Source organism: Leptonychotes weddellii, chromosome X (genome assembly GCF_054177405.1).
Source record: "Leptonychotes weddellii isolate Sample4059 chromosome X, ASM5417740v2, whole genome shotgun sequence".
NCBI classification, from domain to species: domain Eukaryota; kingdom Metazoa; phylum Chordata; class Mammalia; order Carnivora; family Phocidae; genus Leptonychotes; species Leptonychotes weddellii.
The window spans coordinates 93,273,752-93,294,827 of record NC_138385.1 but is presented as its reverse complement, the minus strand read 5'-3'; the positions used below and the strand labels follow the sequence as shown (position 1 = coordinate 93,294,827).

The 21,076-nt window shown below is 41.1% G+C and overlaps 1 pseudogene; it reads right to left on the bottom strand.

The window, feature by feature from the left end:
* Window positions 1–2,122: 2,122 nt before the first annotated feature.
* Window positions 2,123–2,719, bottom strand: LOC115938166 (peptidyl-prolyl cis-trans isomerase A-like; annotated as a pseudogene).
* Window positions 2,720–21,076: the final 18,357 nt, after the last annotated feature.

Here is a 21,076-nt window from a genome sequence, read left to right as displayed (position 1 = left end):
CAACCCAGTTAATCCACCTAATTGCAGTTGTGTATGTGTGTACAGTTTTAGAGAATACACATTATTTTCAAGCACACATGGAACATTTGTAAGAGTTGACCATGTATTAGACTACAACACATATCTCAAATACCAAGCAACCAAAAACAAAGATACTACATTCTCTGATCATAATGCAGTTAAATTAGAAACAACATAAGATAACCATATTAATGAGTGAAAAGGAATATAACTGTAGCTCTACCAGAAATTGCTAAAAATAGTTCACAAGAATACTGTGAGTAACCATTTTTAAAAATAGGCGAATGGACTGTTTCTTAGAGAAAAATGTAATTTACTAAGACTGACTCAAGAACAAAAGGAGGGTCTGAAGAGACACAACCATTAAAGAATGTGATGGCTTCGCAATGTGTCAGTTTGGCTAGACCAACTGCATTTCTCAGAATTCCTGTTCTTGTGTGTTTCTGGTTAATGTGGGTGGCCAGGGAGATTCTTGAGTGATTGGGAAGGCAAAGGGAAGTAGCGGCCAGAGTGTAGCTCGCACACACTGTTGCTGAGCTGCTGAGTCACTTTGTTGAGGTCAAGTGGCCCGAAATTGCTCTAAGTTCCACCTGGATCCTCCGTCAGCTTCTTTGATTCCTGGGCCAGGCATGTGGGTTTAGTTCCGTTGACGAAGGGGCCTGGCTTCTGCAGGTGACCTCATCACTAACACCCGAGGCGGTAAGAAGGAACTCAGTCTGCAGTCCGTTCTTGCGGGAGGCCAGCTTGTACTCGCGGGGTTGAGCCAGGTTTTCATCTTCCCCTCCTGACTACCTGCCCTGTGGATTCCGAGCTCCAACACCGGGTATGGCATCTTCCTGAGGCTGCTTAACCAGCTCCCACATTTGCATAAGCCCCTTCTACTGGTTTTATGTATATATAGAACCCCAACTGATACAGAATTTCATACTGAGAGTGGTTCCAAAAGAACAGAATCTTTTTTTTTGAGAGAGCAAGAGCGAGAGCACAAGCAGGGGGAGTGGCAGGCAGAGGGAGAAGCAGGCTCCCCACTGAGCAAGGAGCCCGATGTGGGGCTCGATCCCAGAGCCCCGGGGTCGTGACCTGAGCCAAAGGCAGCTGCTCAACCAACTGAGCCACCCAGGTGCCCCAAAATAACAAAATCTTGATGAATGCTCTGAATGTGTACAACCTGATGTATATAGAGCTTCTGCCCCATTATCTCGCGTGAAAATCCACTGATAATACCAGGATAGTGGTTTTAAGAAATGTCCAATCCCTGGCGGTCGAGGATGAGTCTTTTTGTTGCTTCCTGAGTATCATTTGGTTATCTATTCTTGGGTTTTTTTCTGGAACTCTCATTTTCTTCCTTGGGCTTCTAATCTCTGGAATTAAATGCCTTTGTTGGAAATTTTACCTAAAAATGTACTTAGATTTTACTGAAGATTGTTATTGAGTGTTGTGAAACTTCTGCTTGAAACACGAGTTCTCCTTAGCCACATTTCAGTTTTATAAAGTATATATGTACAATATAGAGAGTTGTGAAATCTCACTTTTAATTTGTATTTCTTTATTACAAATGAGATGGAACATCTTTTTGTTTGTTGGCCAGTCTGTTTTAAGAAAATGCTGTTCTTTTGCTCATTTTTCTAATAGCTACATGTCTTTTTTTTTTTTTATTGATTTCTAGGAACTTTAAAACTCTCCTTGATACTAATCCTTTGTTTATCTGGGGAGCAGATTATTTTCTTCCCGTCTGTGACTTTATTTTTCCCTTTTTTTCTGACATAAATATATTTTTAAGGTTTTATTTTAATTCCAGTTAGTTAACATACAGTGTTATCTTCATTTCAGGTGGACAATATAGTGATTCAGGTTTTTTTTAAGTTTCCTGCTGACATAGATTTTTAAGCAGAAGTCTTTTTTTGTTTAGTTTTTATTTCATAATTCTAAACTTAACTGCGATCCAGCTAGACTTGGAGAGGAATAAGGAAAATATGGAACCCATAGAGCTGCAGCGAGAGCTCAAAGATTGTAGGATATTTTGAGCAGATGGGGGTGAAGGGGTGCCCTCCTGAGCTGCAGAAGGAACAGTCTGGTAGTTAAGATAAAACACAAGTCAAATTTATGAGATTCGTCCACAGTCGGCAATAGTGATCTTCTTGCTGGTCTTGCCATTCCCGGACCCAGAGCACTCCATGGCATCCACGATATTCCTGCCCTCGCTCACCTTGCCAAAGACCAAATGCTTGCCATCTGACCACTCAGGCTTTGGCAGTGGAGGTGAAAAACTGGGAACCGTTTGTGTGGGGGCCAGCATTTGCCCTGGACAAGATGCCAGGACCCGTGTGCTTCAGGAAGCAATTCTCATCAAATTTCTCCCCATAGATGGACTAGGCGCCAGTGCCATGATGGCGTGTGACGTCACCACCCTGGCACAGAAATTGCGGAATAATCCTGTGAAAGCAGGAACCTTTATCCTTTCTCCCCAGTGGTCAGAGCACGGAAGTTCTCTGCTGTCACTGAACTTTGCCAACAGCTCATGGGAGCCACGGGCCAAGGGCTCACGGTCCGCAGTGATATGGAAGAGCGGGGAGGCGTTGACGATGCTTGGGTGGTGCAGGAGGCTCCAGGGCGGCGTCTGCAAGGCCCGAGCAGAAGTTTTAAATGTCGATTTACCTAGCCTGTCAGTCTTCTCCATTATAATTTGTGCTTTCTGCATCTTGTCTAAAAAACAAATATTCTTTCCAACCCTGGAAATACAAAGATACAGTCGTTGCTTATAATTTGCGGGCTCTGTATTTGCGAATTCACCTACTCACTGAAATTTGTAACCCCAAATCGATATTTATGGTGGCCGCGTGCAAGGTAGTGAAATTTGGAGTCAAAGGTGTACCGGCTGAGGTCAAACAAGGCAACACTCTGCCTTCGGGTTCAGTTCTCCTACTGTAAACAAGCGTCCTTTGCATGGTGTATTTAGTGCCCCCCCCCTTTTTTTGTATTTTTGTGCTTTGTGTTGGTGATTGCACTGTTTAAAATGATCCTCAAACGTAGTGCTGAAGGGCTTTCTAGTGTTGTTCCTAAGTGCAAGAAGGCCCTGGGGTGGGATGGGGGAGTGGGAAGGGGGAGTGAGATGGTGGGGGTTGGGGGGGAAATGGTCGGGCGAAAACAGGTGTGTTAGGTAAGCTTCCTTCAGGCTGAGGTAGAACGCTGCTGGCCCGAGTTCAGTGTTAATAAATCAGCTCTATGTATGAAGTGAGGTGTCTTTGAACAGAAACACATAAAAGGAGGTCAATTGTTGATGAATTGACGAAAATCTTGTGACCAGAGGCTCGCAGGGCGCAAGCCCTGTCTTCCCCGGGAGCAGAACTTCAGTATTCACAAAACTGTACATTTTAGGATTTCTGTGAAATCTGTTGGATTTTGCTGGGAACTGCCTTAAATTTATAGATTAACTTGGAGAGAATTGACATCTTTACTATATCGAGTCTGCCTATCCATAAACATGGTGTATTTTTTTCCAATTAGTTTAGTCTTCTCTAATGTCTTTTAATAAAGAATTTTTCATTATCATTACAATCTTTTCAAAAAGATTTATTCTAAGATACATGATGGGCTTTCTCCTATTTTATCTTTTTCAATCCTGCTGGCTCTTTTGTTCATAGGGTTTAGTTCTTTTAGGATTTGTTTTCTTCCTTTCTAGTTTTCATTTTATATGTATTTCTTTGATAATCTCTTTCTGGCTATCTCTCTGTGTTTAGCGTTCCTGGGGGTATAATTCTATATGCAGACTCTTGATCGGGTTGGATCGTTCCCTCATGGGCTCTGCCGTTTTTTGTTGTGAACTCCTCCTTAGCAGGGCTTGTGGGTTTTTTTCCTGGGTAAAATCCCATAATATTTGGGGGTGTGGGCTCAATTCTTCTTTGTTACATTTGAGTCTGGAGTTTCTGAACTATGTGGGTAGAGTAAAAGCAATGTGAATTGTGGTCCTGTGGTTTTGAATTCTCAGAGAGCTTTTCTTTTTTTCCAACCCAAAGCCCTGTGTCCTGTGGTCTCTCTTGTTTTTAAATCTTTTCATAAATAAAAGAGTCCTTTAAGGGTCTTGGCTTTATGCAAAGTACTCAGTTCCAATTCCCTACCTCCCAAAGCTTCATTTATTACCCCTGTGTGGGAATGAACACCAAACCCCTGGGTTCTGGAGACAAATACCCTCCCCCGTTAGCGCAAGCACTCACCCCTGGGCTTTCTCACCTCCCTCTCTGTTTCCAGCACCTGGGGATTTGCTTTTATTATTTGTGAGCTTAGCTGCACATTTAAAATAATTATGTTACATTTTACCCAGTACTTCTAGGTGATTATGGTAAAAGGATTGTCAAGTTGTTGAAGTCCACCATATTGCTAAAAGCCAATAAATAGATTTTTTTGGTATCTACTGCTATTTGTTAATAATCTTGAGACTTCATATTTTTCTTGGGCAGTGATTGATGTTCACAATATGCCATGGTGCTGGAATTATGCAATACTGTCATTTAGTGAGTCTCAGTTGTTAAACTTCGGTACAACTTCTCTCTAATCTTCCTCTTTAATGTTTTAAAAATTTCTTTTACACAAATGGGATATTTTTTATACATTTTTTAAAGAAACAAGGGCCCCTTTTTTTCCTTCATAACATAATCATGGCCTTTATCATCCTTTTTTCCTCACCTAGGGAAGCCATGTGAACCCACTATATGGCCTTCCATATTTTTATCTGTCCCATATGAACCTATACAGACTTATATCTGTCCTCGTGCAAGCATATACTTACATACACAGCAATCCATAAGGTGGTTTTATTATTACATACTGTATAAAAATGAGATTCTATTCTACATGTTTTTCTGAGTTCTGCTTTTCTCAACCAATAATACCTAGTTGAAATCCCTACAAGTTATAATGCATCTAATTCTTTTTCTTTTTTGAATGCACACATCATGAGGGTACTGCTTGGTGAATCTCCACAATCAATACACCCATGTAACCACCCAGATAGAGAAACAGAACATGACCAGTGTCCCAGAATCCCCCTTATGCCTCCTTCCATGTTTCTCCCCCATCTCCCATCCAAGAGTAACTATCACTGTGATTAGTAACCGTGTAGATATTTTTTAGCCTGCTTTGTATACATGGAATCATTCAGTACCTACTCTTTTGTGCGACATTGTATTTATGACATTAACAGGGTTGTTGTATGTAGTTGTAATTTGTTAATTCTGGTTATTCTCTAATCCCCTGTTGTGTGAATATATTAGAATTTATTTTAAGGTTTTATTTATTTATTTGACAGAGAGAGACAGCGAGAGTGGGAACACAAGCAGGGGGAGTGGGAGAGGGAGAAGCAGGTTTCCCGCAGAGCAGGGAACCCGATGCGGGGCTCGATCCCAGGACCCCAAGATCATGACCTGAGCCGAAGGCAGACGCTTAACGACTGAGCCACCCAGGCGCCCCTATACCAGAATTTATTTATCCACTCTACTACTGAGAGACTTTGGGGTAATTATGGACCGTGCTACCATGAATATTTTTGTTCACTAATTTTTCTTTTTAATGGCCATATGATAATTCAGTGCTATGGGGGACCATCCTTGATTCAGCCAGCCTGCTTTTATTTTTTTATTTTTCTTTTTTTAAAATATTTTATTTATTTATTTGACAGAGAGAGACACAGCGAGAGAGGGAACACAAGCAGGGGGAGTGGGAGAGGGAGAAGGAGAAGCAGGCTTCCCGCGGAGCAGGGAGCCCGAAGCGGGGCTCGATCCCAGGACCCTGGGATCATGACCTGAGCTGAAGGCAGACGCTTAACGACTGAGCCACCCAGGTGCCCCCAGCCAGCCTGCTTTTAATAGGCATTTACTTTGTTTCCAGCTCTCGACCCCTAAGGCAAAGCTGCAATAAATATTGAATGTACGTCCCCACATAGGTGTACTAACCCATCCCTACTAATGGGACAGACTGCCAGAACCAGGGACAAATTGCTGCTTAGTATAGTAATTGTCTTAAAATTAAGAGCTGAGCTGTTGTTGTGTTGTCTTCCTAAAATTCTGTGGCAATGCCATTTCCATCAGTAATGTATGAAAATTCCCTTCGTCCTCATCTCGACTAGCATTAGATGTTATAGTTCTGTTTTGTGACTCTGGGTACAAAATGATCTCATAAGTTCTTTAATTTATATTCTCTCCTAGAGAATTTGTGCATCTTTTCATGTGTTTGGACATGCTGTTCTGTGGGTTGTATATTTGTATTTTTTGCTCATTTTTTCTTTTGAGCTCTTCATCTTATCAGTTGGTAAGGTATTTTCAGATAATATAGAAATTAACCCTTTGTCATTTATGTTAGAAAAAAATATTTTTTTAAAGATTTTTTGTTTATTTATTTGACAGAGAGAGACACAGCAAGAGAGGGAACACAAGCAGGGGGAGTGGGAGAGGGAGAAGCAGGCTTCCCGCTGAGCAGGGAGCCCGATGCAGGGCTCAATCCCAGGACCCTGTGATTTGTAACCGTGTAGATATTTTTTAGCCTGCTTTGTATACATGGAATCATTCATAGGCGCCCCTATGGTAGAAATTTTTGTCCACATCTTGTCTGTTGACTTTGTCATGTTACCTTTGCCTTACAAAAGGTCTTATATTGGGGCGCCTGGGTGGCTCAGTCGGTTAAGCGTCTGCCTTCGGCTCAGGTCATGATTCTGGGGTCCTGGGATTGAGCCCTGCATCGGGCTCCCTGCTCAGCGGGAAGCTGCTTCTCCCTCTCCCACTCCCCCTGCTTGTGTTCCCTCTCTTGCTGTCTCTCTCAAATAAATAAATAAAATCTTTAAAAAAAATTAAAAAAGGTCTTATATTTTATGTAGTAAATATATCCATGTTTGCTTTTTTACTTTCATAATATGTATTTTTTAATTTTTAATTTTTTTGAGTATAGTTGACACAATGTTACATTAGTTTTGGTTGTACAATGTAGTGATTCAACAAAGTGTAGCTACCGTCTGTCCTGATACATCCCTGTTACAATAGCATTGACTGTGTGCCTTATGCTGTGTCTTTTATTCCCCTGACTCATTCCGTAACTGGAAGACTGTATCTCCCACTCCCCTTCACCCATTTTACTCAACACGGTCCTCCCTCCCCTCAGGCAACCATCAGCTTGTTCTCTGTATTTATAGGTTTGATTCTGCTTTTTGTTTATTTGTCTTTTTTTTTTTTTTTTAAGATTCCACTTATGAGTGAAGTCATATGATATTGGTCTTCATCTGACTTATTTCTCTTAGCATAACACTCTCTAGGTCCATCCATGTTGTCTCACACACATCCCACATCTTCCTTATCCATTTATCGATGGACACTTAGGTTGCTTCCATATCTTGACTATCGTAAATAAAGCTGCAGTAAACATAAGGGTGCATCTTTTTGAAGTAGTGTTTTTGTTTCCTTTGGGTAAATACCCAGTAGTGGAATTCTGGGATCATATGGTAGTTCTATTTTTAATTTTTCAAGGAGTCTCCATTACTGTTTTCCATAGTGGCTGTACCAATTTACATTCCCCCCAGCAGTGTATGAGGGTTCCTTTTTCTCCACATCCTCACCGATACTTGTTACCTGTGTTTTTGACATTCTGACAGGTGTGTGGTGATCTCTCATTGAGGTTTTTTTTAAAATCTTTTTTTTTTTTTAAAGATTTTATTTATTTATTTGAGAGAGAGAGAATGAGAGACAGATAGTAACAGAGGGAAGAGGGTCAGAGGGAGAAGCAGACTCCCCGCCGAGCAGGGAGTCCGATGCGGGACTCGATCCCGGGACTCCAGGATCATGACCTGAGCCGAAGGCAGTCGCTTAACCAACTGAGCCACCCAGGCGCCCTCTCATTGAGGTTTTGATGTATATATTTCCCTGATGATGAGTGATGTTGAGCATCTTTTCATGTGTCTGTTGGCCATCTGGATGTCTTCTTTAAAAGTCTATTCAGGTCTTCTGCCCATTTTTAAATTGGATTTTTTTTTTAGTATTGAGTTGTACAAGGTCTTTATATTTTTTTGGCTATTAACTCCTTATCAGATATGTCATTTGTAAATATATTCTCTCATTCAGGAGGTTGTCTTTTTTTTTTTTGATGGTTTCCTTCAGCGTGTAAAGGTTTTTATTTTGATGTAGTCCCAATAGTTTATTTTTGCTTTGTTTCCCTTGCCTCAGGAGACATACCTAGAAAAATGTTGCTGTGGCTGATGTCAGAGAATTTACTGCCTGTGCTCTCCTCTAGGATTTTTATGGTTTCAGGTCTCACATTTAGGTCTTTAATCCATTTGGGGTTTATTTTTATGTATGGTATTAAAAAGTGGTCTGGTTTGGGGGCGCCTGGGTGGCTCAGTCGGTTAAGCATCTGCATTTGACTCAGGTCACGATCCCAGGGTTCTGGGATCGAGCCCTGCATCAGGCTCCGTGTCTCAAATGAGTAAATAAAAACTCTTTAAGAAAAAAAAAGTAGTCTGTTTGATTCTTTTACATGTAGCTGTCCAGTTTTCCCAACACCATTTGTTGAAGAGACTGTCTTTTCCCCATTGTATATTCTTGCCTCCTTTGTCACAGATTGACAAAGGAGTGGACATATAATTGTAGGTTTATTTCTGGGCTCTCTATTCTGTTCCATTGATCTCTGTGTCTTGTTCTCTGCTGGTATCACGCCATTTTGCTTACTAAGCTTTGTAGTATATCTTGAAACCTGGAACTGTGATACCTCCAGCTTTTTTCTTCTTTCTCAAGATCGCTTTGTCTACTTGGGGTCTTCTGCAGTTCCGTGCAAATTTTAGTATTATTTGTTCTAGTTTGTGAAAAATACTGTTGGCATTTTGATCAAGATTGCATTGACTCTGCAGATTAGGTCAAATGGATATTTTAACAATAGTAATTCTTCCAATCCATGAGCATGGAATATCTTTCCATTTGTGTCATCTCAAATTTAATTCATTAGTTTTTCCATTCCTTTCCATTGTGTCATCTCAAATTTAATTCATAGTTTTTGGAGTACAGGTCTTTTACCTCTTTGGTTACATTTATTCCTAGGTATCTTATTCCTTTTGGTGCGATTGTAAATTTCTCAATTTCTTTCTGCCATTTCATTATTGGTGTATAGAAATGCTACCAATTTGGGGGTATTAATTTTGTATCCGGCAACTTTACTGAATTATCTAGTAGTTTTTAACTTCTTTACCAATATGGATTCCTCTTCTTTTTCTTGTCTGATTGCTGTGGCTAGGACTTCTAGTACTATGTTGGATAAAAGTGGTGAGAGTAGACATTCTTGTCTTGTTCCTGATCTTCGAGGAAAAACTCCCAGTGTTTTACAATTGAGTATGATGTTAGGTGTGGGTTTTTCAGATATGGCCTTTATTAATGTTGAGGTATATTCCCTCTAACACCACTTTGTTGAGAGGTTGTTTTTTTGTTTTTTGTTTTTATCATGAGTAAATGTTGAGTTTTGTCAGATGCTTTTTCTGCATCTGTTGAGATGATCATATGATTTTTATCCTTCATTTTGTTGATGTGGTGTATCACGTTGATTTGCAAATACTGAACCATCTGTGAATCCCAGGAATAAATTTCAGTTGTGGTGAATTATCTTTTTAATGTATTGTTTTATGTGGTTTGCTAATATTCTGTTGAGGATTTTTGCATCTATGTTCATCAGGAATATTGGCCTGTAGTTTTTTTTCTTTTTCTATTTTTTTTTTTTTTTTTTTTTTGGTCTTTGGTTTTGGTATCAGGGTAATGCTGCCTTGTAGAATGTATTTGGAAGCTTTTCCTTCCTCTTCTATTTTTTAGAATAGTTTGAGGAGAATAGGTATTAACTCTTCTTTAAATGTTTGGTCAAATTCACTTGTGAATTTATCTGGTCCTGGATTTTTATTTTTGGTAGTTTTTTGATTACCAACTCATTTTTGTTACTTATAATCTGTTTAGATTTTCTATTTCCTCCTGGTTCAGTTTTAGAAGATTGTATGTTTCTAGGAATTTATCCATTTCTTTTAGATTGTCTAATTCATTAGCCTATAAGTTTCATAGTATTCTCTAATTCTTTGTATTTTTGTAATGTCAATTATTTCTTCTCTCTTGTTTCTGATTTTATTTATTTGGGTCCTTTCTCGCTTTTCTTGATGAATGTGGGTAAGGCTTTATCAGTTTCATCTTTTCCAAAAACCAGCTTTTGCCTTCATTGACTTTTTTTTCTATTTTTTTTTTTAAGTCTCTGTCATTTATTTCTGCTCTGATCTGTATTATTTCCTTTCTTCTACTCACCTTGGGCTTTGTTATTCTTTTTCTAGTTCCTTTAGGCATAAGATTAGATTATTATTATTTTTTTTTTTTAAGAGAGAGCAAGCAGTGGGGAGGGATAGAGGAGAGGGAGAGAGAGAATCTTAAGCAGGCTCCATGCCCAGTGCAGAGCCCAATGCAGAGCTCGATCTCACAACCCTGAGATCATGACCTGAGTCAAAGTCAAGAATCAGCACTTAACTGACTGAGCCACCCAGGTGCCCCCGTAATGCCCTTCTTTGTCTCTTGTTACAGTGTTTGTTTTAAAGTCTATTTTGTCTGATATAAAGCTACCCCAGCTTTTATTTTCACTTCCATTTGCATGGTAAATGTTTTTCCCTGCCTTCATTTTCAGTCTGTATGTGTCTTTAGGTCTGAGGTGAGTTTCTTGTAGGCAGCATATAGATGTGTTTTTGTTTTGTTTTTATCCATTCCAACACCCTATGTCTTTTGATTGAAACATTTAGACCATTTACATTTAGTGTAATTATTCATAGGTATGTACTTCTTGCCTTTTGTTATTTGTTTTCTGGTTGCGTTTGTATTTCTTCTATGTTCTTTTGCTCTCTTTTTTGTGATTGATGAGTTTCTATAGTGTTTGGCTTTCTTTCTGTTTATTTTTTGTGGTTCCTATATAATGTCCTAAGTAAATGGTCTATATTTATTGTCATTTAATTTCAAATACATTCTAAAAAAAAAAACAAACAAACAAACAGAAAAAACTTTTCCCCTTCTTTTCCTGTTTCCTCCCTCCTCTGTGTTTTGTGTATATGTTGTCATATTTTACATCTTTTAATTCATAATTTTCTTATGTCTAATTATGGACATTTCTTTTCCACTTAAAGAAGTCTCTAACATTTCTTGTAAAGCTGGTTTAGTAGTGATTAACTCCTTTATCTTTTGTTTGGGGGAGTTCTATCTCTTCAAATCTGAATGATCACTTTGCAAGGTAGGGTATACTTAGTTGCAGGTGTTTTTCCTTTCAGCACTTTGAATATATCATGCCACTTTCTTCTGTCTTGCCAAGTTTCTGCTGATAAATCAGCTGATAGCTTTATGGGGTTTTCACTTGAAGATAACTTTTCGTTTCTCTCTTGCTGCTTTCAAAATTCTTTATCTTTAAACTTTGACATTTTAATTATTATGTGTAGTGATGTGGACCTTGTTGGGTTCTTCTTGTTTGGAACTCTGGTGCTTTTTGGACTTGGGAGTCCATTTCCTTTCCTAGGTTAGAGAAGTTTTCAGCTATTTCTTCAAATGAGTTTCCTACCCCCTTCTCCCTCTTTGTCTTCTGGAACCCCTATAATGCAAGTGTTGGTTTGCTTGATGTCCAAGAGATCCCTTAACCTATCCTCATTTTTAAAATTTTTTTTCTCTTTTTGCTGCTCAACTTGGGTGCTTTCCATTACCCTGTCTTCCAGATCACTGATACATTCTTCTGCATCTGCTAATGTACTGTTAATTCTCTCTAGTGTTTTTTATTTTATTTCAATTATTGTATTCTTCAACTCTGGTTTTTTTATGTATCTTCTATCTCTTTATTGAAGGTCTCACTGAATTTTTCCACTCATCTCTTTGGCCCAGTGAATATTTTTATGATCATTAAATTCTTTATCAGGCATATTGCTGATCTCTGTTTCATTTAGTTGTTTTTCTGAAGTTTTTCTTCTTGTTTGTTTGTTTGTTTTTTTAAGATTTTATTTATTTGACAGAGAGAGAGGGAGAGAGAGCACAAGCAGGGGGAGTGGCAGGTAGAGGGAGATGGAGAAGCAGACTCCCTGCCAAGCAGGGAGCCTGATGTGGGGCTTGATCCTGGGACTCCGGGATCATGACCTGAGCTGAAGGCAAATGCTTAACTAACTGAGCCACTGAGGCGCTGCTCTTGTTCTTTCTTCTGGAGCATATTTCTGTCTCCCTATTTTGCTTGACTTCCTGTGTTTGTTTCTGTGGATTAGGCAGAATGGCTACTTCTCCTAAAGTTGAAGGAATGGTCTTGTGCTTGGTCGTTCCCTGTATCAACTGTGTGTGCTAGTGACTTTTGCTGACTGGCTGGAGCTGTGGCTGGCATGGAATAGGGGTCCTGCGGCTTTCTGTGTAGCAGGTGCCCTGTCAGGACAGCTGAAACTGAAGTGGATGCATGCCAAGGTGTCCTGGGGATCTATTTGCTGAAGTTACACCAGCAGGATAGCTGAAGCTGAAATGGGTGCAAGCCAGAGGGTTCCACGGTGCTCTGTGCAAGGGGTACATTGACGAGGTGGTTAGAGCTGATGTGGTGTGTGGGCTGGGAGGTCCCTGAGCTCTCTGTGGGGAGGGTGCTCTAGTAGGATAGCTGAAACTAAAGTGCATGCAGGCTGGGGGGACCTGGGGCTCTACAAATAGAGGGGAACCTTGGCTAGATAGCTGAAGCAGAAGTGGATAGAAACCAGGGTGTTCCTGGACTCTGCACAGAGGTTGCTCTGAATGAAGGGGTGGCTGGAACTGAGGTAAGGTACAGGCCAGGAGGTCCCGGGGTGCTTTGCATAGAGGGTACCCTGGCAGGACAGCTAAAGCTAAAATGGGCATGGGCTGACGTGATCCCTGGGCTCTCTCTGCAAACTGCCCTGGCAGGACAGCTGAAGCTCAACTGCGTGCGAGCCAGGGTATCCCAAGGTGTTTCTACACTCTACACAGGGGGTGCCCTGGTGATGTCGCTGAAACTGATGCAGGCATGGCCTGGGGTTTCCAGGGCACTCCACACAGGGGGTACCCTGGTAGGGCAGCTGGATCAGAAGCAGATGTCAGTTGAGATGTTCTGGAGCACTTTACATCAGGGGTACCCTAGCAAGCCATCTGAAGCCAAAGTGGTGTGGGCCTGGAGTATCCTGGGGTACTTTGCACCTATGTCACCTTGGTGTGAAGGCCGGGCCTGTAGTGAGTGCTACCCAGGGGTATCCTAGTGTGCACTGCCCTGTGGTCACCTTGGTGGGACAGCTGGAGCTGGTGTGGGCTAGAGGCCCAGGGTTTGCTGAAGTGGCAGGCTGGTTAGGGTGCCCAGATTGTGCATTGGTCTGTGCTTTCAAGGTAGAAGGGGAGTACAGACTATGTCCATTAGCCCCTCCCACCTGAGTGTTCCAGCAGAGCTCCCCTGCCTTTGGGTGGAGTTCTAGGGCTGACTCTTTCATATGCTAGTTGCTCTTTTAAACTGTGGCTTTTTAGAGAAAGAAAACAATAATAATAAAAAGAAAAAAAGAAAAGGATAAAAACAAGAGCAAAACCAAACAAGGCAAAAAGACCCCATGGCTTCTTTTCTTTTTTGGGGGGAGGGGGAGGGACTGGTGTGGGCTTACAGACATTGCATATTTGTGTTTGTAACTTCTGGACTTGAAGAAAGTCTTCTCATTCCCTCTAGATGATGTAATTACTCTCTTGGATTTTCTTTCTTTCTTTTCTTTTTTTTTTTTTTAAAGATTTATTTATTTTAGAGAGAACAAGGGGGTGGGGCACAGGGAAAGGGAGAGAGAGAATCTCAAGCAGACTCCCTGCTGAGCACAGAGCCTGACGTGGGGCTCTATCCCATGACTCTGAGATCATGACCTGAGACAAAAATCAAGAGCCAGATGCTTAATCAACTGAGCCACCCAGACGCCCCTACTCTCTTGGATTTTCTTGCAAGATTTTTATTTTTGCATTAAGTCTTTATGTCCAGGAGTTTATTTTATATACTATACTGTATGGTTTACTTGTATATTCTTCCATATGGATACCTTGTCATTCCAGTCTCATTTCTTGAACAGTCCATGCTTTGACACTGAATTGAACCACCACACGTGTCATATACTAATTTCTCAAATATACCAATATTTAATTCTAGATTTTCTAGATAAGTTCATTAATTTTTGTCTCCTTTCATACTGATGTTAATTTGATTTTTGTGGTTTTATAGAATTCCCTGATAAGTGGTAAGGCTCCTCCACTGTGCTTTTTGTCCTTTTCTTAGCTATTCTCAGACATTTATTTCTCTGTATGAACTTTAAGATAACCTTATACAATTCCAAGAAAAGTCCTGTTAAGATTCTAATTGAAATTGAATGAAATTTATATATTACATTTGGGAAATTCAACATTTTTAATTAAGTATTCCTATCTAAGAACAATTGTAACCTTCCATTTGTTCATAAATTGTTTTCTGTCTTTTAATAGGGTATTAATAGGATTTCTTTTATGGGTCTTATGTCTCTTGTATTAAATTTATTCCTGAATATTTTATAGTTTTTTGCCACTATTATAACTGAGAAACATCCCCATTTGCATTTCTAGGTATTTATTATTAGAGTAAAAAAAAAAAAGGCTATGTGTTATAATATATCTGGTATCTAGCCTCCTTATCAAATATTGTTAATAATAGTAAAGGGTTTTTTTAATAGGATCTCTTGGGTTTTCAAGGTAGACAATTTTAGCACTAATAAACAGAGCTAATTTATCTTTTCTTTTAGGGTTACTAGACATAGTGAAAAAAAAAATGCAGAATTCCCAGTTAAATACGAATTTCAGATAATAATTTTTTAGAATGAGTTTGTCCCTTGCAATACTTGGGACATACTTATCCTACCAAATTATTCATTGTTCATTTGAAATTCTGCATTTTATCTGGCAACTCCACGTCTTTCCCAATGATCATACCTGCTATTTTATTTTCTTTACATGTTGCGTTTGCTGAAGCCTCTGAGACTGGTTCTCACTCCAGATTGTGTATGAACATCAGCCAGGAAGCTTTTTTTAAAAATTGTAGTGCCAGGCCCCTAGGCTCAGAGATTGAATTCGTATATATTTTTGAAAAGCTTCCCAGAGGATTCTGACAGGCATCTGGAGTTGAGAACTACTGCCCCCAAAACAGTATTAAATAATAATGGTGTTAGTATGCATCCCTGTCTCCTCCTTGATTTTAATTAAACATTTTTAGTGTTTTGACTTTTAAAGTATTTGTTGTTGGTTTTTAATAAATATTCTTAGTTTTGTTTACATAGTTTCCATCTATTCCTATTTTGCTTAAATTTTTTATTAGGAATGGCTGCTTTCAGCATCTATTGGCATTAAGGGCTGCTTATATGGTTTTCTCTTGGTTTATTGATAGAATCATATTGCTAGGTTTCTTCATATTGAAGCACTTTCTACATCTTTTATTTCATGCCAGAGTCTATTTGCTAATGTTATTTAGAATTTCCATCTATATTTGTAAAAGAAGTTGAGGTTGAGGGCACCTTACTGTTGTTAGAATGAGCTTTGTCTGATTTTGGTATTGAAGTTAATGCTAGCTTTGTAAAGTGAACCGGGGAATTTTCTGTTTTCCTGTACTGCCTGAAAGAGTTAAATCCTTGCTACTCAAGTGGGTTCCATGAACCAGCAGCATCCACTTCACCTGGGAGCTGGTTAGAAAGGCAGAATCTCAGGCCCCCTCCAGATCTACTGAATCTCAATCTACATTTTGAAGAGAGCCCCGTATCATTTGTGTCCACATTCAGTTTGAGAAAAGCAGATACAGAGAACACTGGACTCACTTGTCCACTAAAGGTTGGATAAAATTCAGCAGTGGGCCTATGCGGGCCTGGTGCCTTTTTCATGATAGACTGCCACGCCTCCTTTTCAATCTGGAATTGGTCTCGTTTAAGTTGTTGGTCTGTGTTGGTGGCCTGTGTTTTGTAAAGATATCATTCATGTCCTTTAAGTTGTTCAAATTTACTTGTAACTGTTCTTGATTGTTTTAATTTCTCCTAAATCTGTGGGTAGGTCACCTTTCCTATTCCTCCTCTTGGGAACTTGGGCTTGTTTTCTTTTTGCTTTGATCTGTCTTGCCAGGGGCTTGCAAGATTCTATTATTTGTCTTTTCTAAGTACGAGTTTGTTTTTCCCTTGAGCTATTTTGGGGAAGGGATATTTGTTGTCTATTTCATTTCTTTCAGCTTTTATCTGTATACATTCTCTCTTCTGTGTTCTGGTTATTATTTTGCCATTCTTTTTCTAATGTCTTAAGTTTGGTATAGGTCCAACATTTTAAAAAATAATGAAGACATTTAAACTATTAATTTTCCTTTAAGACCTGCTTTCTCTGTGTCCTGTAAATTTTAGGCAATAAAACTTTTCTCCTTTTTAGATTATAGGCAGTAATTTCTTTTTGAATTTCCTCTTTAAGGAGTTTCTAGGAGGGTCTTTCTTTACACATTTAAAACATTCCATACTTTAATATTTCATTCTTAATTATGCCTTAAAAATTTGTTAAAAAACAAACTCCAACTGAATAAATTTGGAGATCTAATAGGCTTTATTAAATGATTCATGAATTGGGGAGCATCCCATCTAGCAAGTAGAGGGGAGCTCAGAGGAGTTGTACATATTGGAAGGATTTTATAGGAGGGTGGGATAAGAAAGTCATAAGTAAAAGGATTGTTCCAGGCCAGGTGCTTTCCTTTAGGGGGGAAAGCAGAGGGATCTTACCATGCAAATTACCTCCTTTTTGGGGGATGGAGATGGCCCACAGGGCAGACTCATTGGCACGCTTCAGAAAGTTCTTGACTGACCAGTTAAGTAAGACTGCATTTCTTGGGGAGGTTGAAACTGCAATTAGAATACATCTTAAGCCCTGGCTTGGGTACTTGCCTAAGTGGTACTACTTTGGGCTTGTGGTTTTCTTTTTAACAGATTTAATAAAATTTTCTTTGTGGTCATGTACCTGATCTATTTCTGTAAATATTTCATGGACATGCAAAGTGTACATTTTCCATCTGAAGTCAGACTATGTATTTGTTACCCCAAATTATTAGTTGTATCAATCACTTCACCTATGCTCCTACTGATTTTTTTGCTTATTAGATATACCCAATTCTGGGGCACCTGGGTGGCTCAGTCAGTTAAGCGTCCGACTCCTGATTTCGGCTCAGGTCATGATCTCAGGGTCATGAGATTGAGCCCCACATCTAGCTCCGCACTGGGTGTGGAGTCTGGTTAGGATTCTCTCTCTCCCTCTCCTCCTGCTTCCGCCCTGGCTCGCTCTCGCTCTCTCTCTCTCTCTCTCTAAAGATAAAATAAAAGTTAAATAAGATATATCTAATCCTGAAAGGTGAATTAAGACATCCTTCCATCACTGTATTTTTATTATATTCTATTTGCATTTCTAAAGGGTTTTTTCCCTTATGATTTTGGCATCTATGTTATTGAATGCACATAAGTTTATGAGTATTATATGTGCTTAATTGTATTTTTAATCATATACAGCATCCTTTTTGATCCTATTTAGTGTTTTGAGCATTAATTTTCTCTTTACCTCTGTTTTTCCTGCTTTCTTCTTGTTAACATTTTTCTTACATCTTTTTGGTATTTTATTTTCAATCCTCTTTTGTCACTTTATGTGTTTTTTTTCTAAGCAGAATAAACCTAGATTTTTATTTTTAACTCTGACAGTCTTTTTTGTTTTGTTTTGTTTTGTTTTTTAAAGATTTTCTTTATTTATTTGACAGAGACGCAGCGAGAGAGGGAACACAAGCAGGGGGAGTGGGAGAGGGAGAAGTAGGCTTCCCACTGAGCAGGGAGCCTGACGCGGGGCTCGATCCCAGGACCCTGGGACCATGACCTGAGCCAAAGGCAGACACTTAACGACTGAGCCACCCAGGCACCCCCAGTCTTTGTTTTTTATTGGGTAAATTCACTTTAGCTAATTTTGGTGAATTAAATAATATGCTTGATTTTACTTTACTCATCTTACTCTGTTTATTAAACTGTCTGGGGATTTTTCCCTCTATTTTTTCTAGTTTGATTAAGTTGCCATTCATTCCATTTCCCCCTACATTAATAGAGACTATAGAGAGTTTTAATGGAACTTCTAGGTGTGTAGTTGTGTGTGTTTTGTAAGTTTTTTACATGAGAGTTTTAAGTGACAAAGAGGCAGAGAAATTCACAGAATTGAAAGTCAAACCTATGTCCTTGTGACTCTAATCCCAGTGACCTTTCCACAATACCAGGGATTCCTAGCAAAGCCAAGCATTTCTAACTAAATAAACCCAGCTCATGTTCAGATCAGCTTAGGGTCAGAGTCTGTCACTCTCTCCTGGGGCACATTGGTGAGGGTCTTAGTGAGCCAGAACTGAGCAGCTCAGGTAGGAAGGGTGGATCCTCAGTGTCACATGGCTTCATGGGCCTGGTGTGGCCAGAACCACAGGCCTGTTAGCTATGATGTTCAGGAGGCCCTGTGGGAGAGTCCTGGATTTCCTGCCCTTTTAGGAACGTGTCTTTACTAGTTGAGAGTTATACCTTTGAATTCTGAGCATGTCAGAGATGGCGCAGGTGTTTGGGATGCGTCCAGAACTTTAGGAAGGTGGCCTTCCGAGGGCCCCTATGGCCTTAGGGGCTGTCACCAAAGGATGAAGGCCATGAATCTTCAGAGTGGGCAGTCTCTGCCTTGAGCACAGGCTGGAGGCCCTATTCCCAGCACCGGCTATTGGGCCTCTTCCTGTCCTGCACTGCTGCCTCCTTGGGTCTGTGCCCAATCATTATCCCTTAAGGGACTGCCATGGTGGGATCAGAGCCCACAGCTCCCCTCCTGGGGTCCCTAGGCCTCCTGAGAGGGCAGTCATCTTTTTTTTTTTTTTTTAAAGATTTTATTTATTTATTTGAGAGAGAGAGAACACATGAGAGGGGATAGGGTCAGAGGGCAAAGCAGACTCCCTGCCGAGCAGGGAGCCCGTTGCGGGACTCGATCCAGGGACTCCAGGATCATGACCTGAGCCGAAGGCAGTCGCTTAACCAACTGAGCCACCCAGGCGCCCGAGAGGGCAGTCATCTTAACACGAGTCCACAAGATGTCATTTTATAAAGCTCTCAGAGACTGTTCGTGGAGCTTCAGTAAGCTATCTCGGGCCAAGAAAAATGTCACATTTCTTTGCTTTTGGCAGGAATCTCAGCTCCTCAGCTTGGGAACACCATTTATCCTTGCTGAACAGAAACTTCATTTGGCCATTATGTTGGTCTCCAATTAATAAATTACAGGAGAACAAATTAATTTACTTATCACTTGCAGCTTGCTAGATAAAATCCTTCAAAGCCTAGGGAACATGGCGTGATAATGAAAACATCCCTGTTGGAAAAAAGTTGGGGATTTCTGAGGCCACGTACATGTTGGGTCTGAGTAGATTAAATAGCTCCCAGGGAATCTGCTGGAGGGGCAAAGCACCCCCCACCCCCACCCTCGTGTGAGGGTCTGCATAAGATGACAGGGTTGCAACTTGCCGTGGCCTGGACGTGTGTGATGAGGGTGGTTGTGTCGTGGTTGTGGGGGCCCCTGGTGACAAAGACTGGTGTGGCTCCAAGTGGCAGCCGGTTCCTCATCAGCTGCCCGTCTTCTACGGTGGAAAACCTGCTGCCCTCCCCGAGAATGGTGAGCAGCCGCATGACCTGCACGTGACAGAGCTCGGGAAGGGGTGTCAGAGGACTCTTCTGCTCCGGCTTGCTCGCTAATGGGAGGGAGACGGGGCTTGGGTTTCCTCACCTGTGACAAAAACGACTGGTCCATATACACAATGGAATGTTACTCAGCCATCAGAAAAGATGAATACCCAACTTTTACATCAACAATGATGGGACTGGAGGGGATTATGCGAAGTGAAATAAGTCAAGCAGAGAAAGTCAACTATCATATGGTTTCACTTATTCATGGAACATAAGGAATAGCATGGAGGACATTAAGAGAAGAAGGGAAAAATGAAGGGCGGGGGGGAATCGGAGGGGGAGACGAACCATGAGAGACTATGGACTCCGAGAAACAAACTGAGGGTTCTAGGGGGGAGGGGGGGTGGGGGGATGGGTTAGCCCGGTGATGGGTATTGAGGAGGGCACGTTCTGCACGGAGCACTGGGTGTTATACACAAACAAGGAATCCTGGATCACTACATCAAAAACTAATGTATTATATGGTGACTAACATAGCATAATAAAATTAAAAAAAAAAAAAAATACGACTGGGACGGGAGACCAGGAAGGCCCTTGGCAGTTCCGGCCGCCTATGAATCCTGTCTGTGGCTGTCTGCAAAGCGAGCGTGGCTCTGTTCCCTCCGCGCTGACACCAGAGGTGGGCCGCAGACCAAAGCTCCCCCAGTTCGCACTTCCTCTAGGCCCTGCCCTTCTGAGGCTTCCTGCATATTAACTCCTTACTCCCTCAGCCAGGGCAGGCGGTCGGTAAGCGCTATTCTCGTCGCTCCTATTTGACGGCCACAGACCAAGCCAGGTACCCAGAGCCGGGAACTCTGTGCAGGGGGCGGCGAGCCTGCTGCCGGCCCGGGGTCCGTGTGCTCACTGGGCCGTGCGGCCTGGGAACCGTCCTGGGAGCTGAGTTAACCAAAAACTGCACAAGGACCAGGAAACTCCATTTTAACCTGGAGTTTCCACCTCTTCACCTCTCACTAAATTTGACTTGAAAAAAACCAACAAAAAAACCCACCCCTGGTGCTGGTGAGGGGGGCCGCCCCGGTCCTGGCCGGGCCCCACTCCTGCTCTCCTCCTTCAAGGCTGCCCCGCTGGACCCCGGACCCTTAGGCACAGCCCGCTTGAGGCTTTCTCCCAAGGAGGGAGAAGGAATGCAGGCGGAGAGGGCCCAGGATCTGGAACCGAAGTATAAAGACCCCAAATGGAGGAGATATAAACGGAAACTCTGAGGCTGTGTGATTCACTTCACCATCGTGACTCATGCTCTGCTAAGGTTTCCGTGAACAGTATGTTCACAGT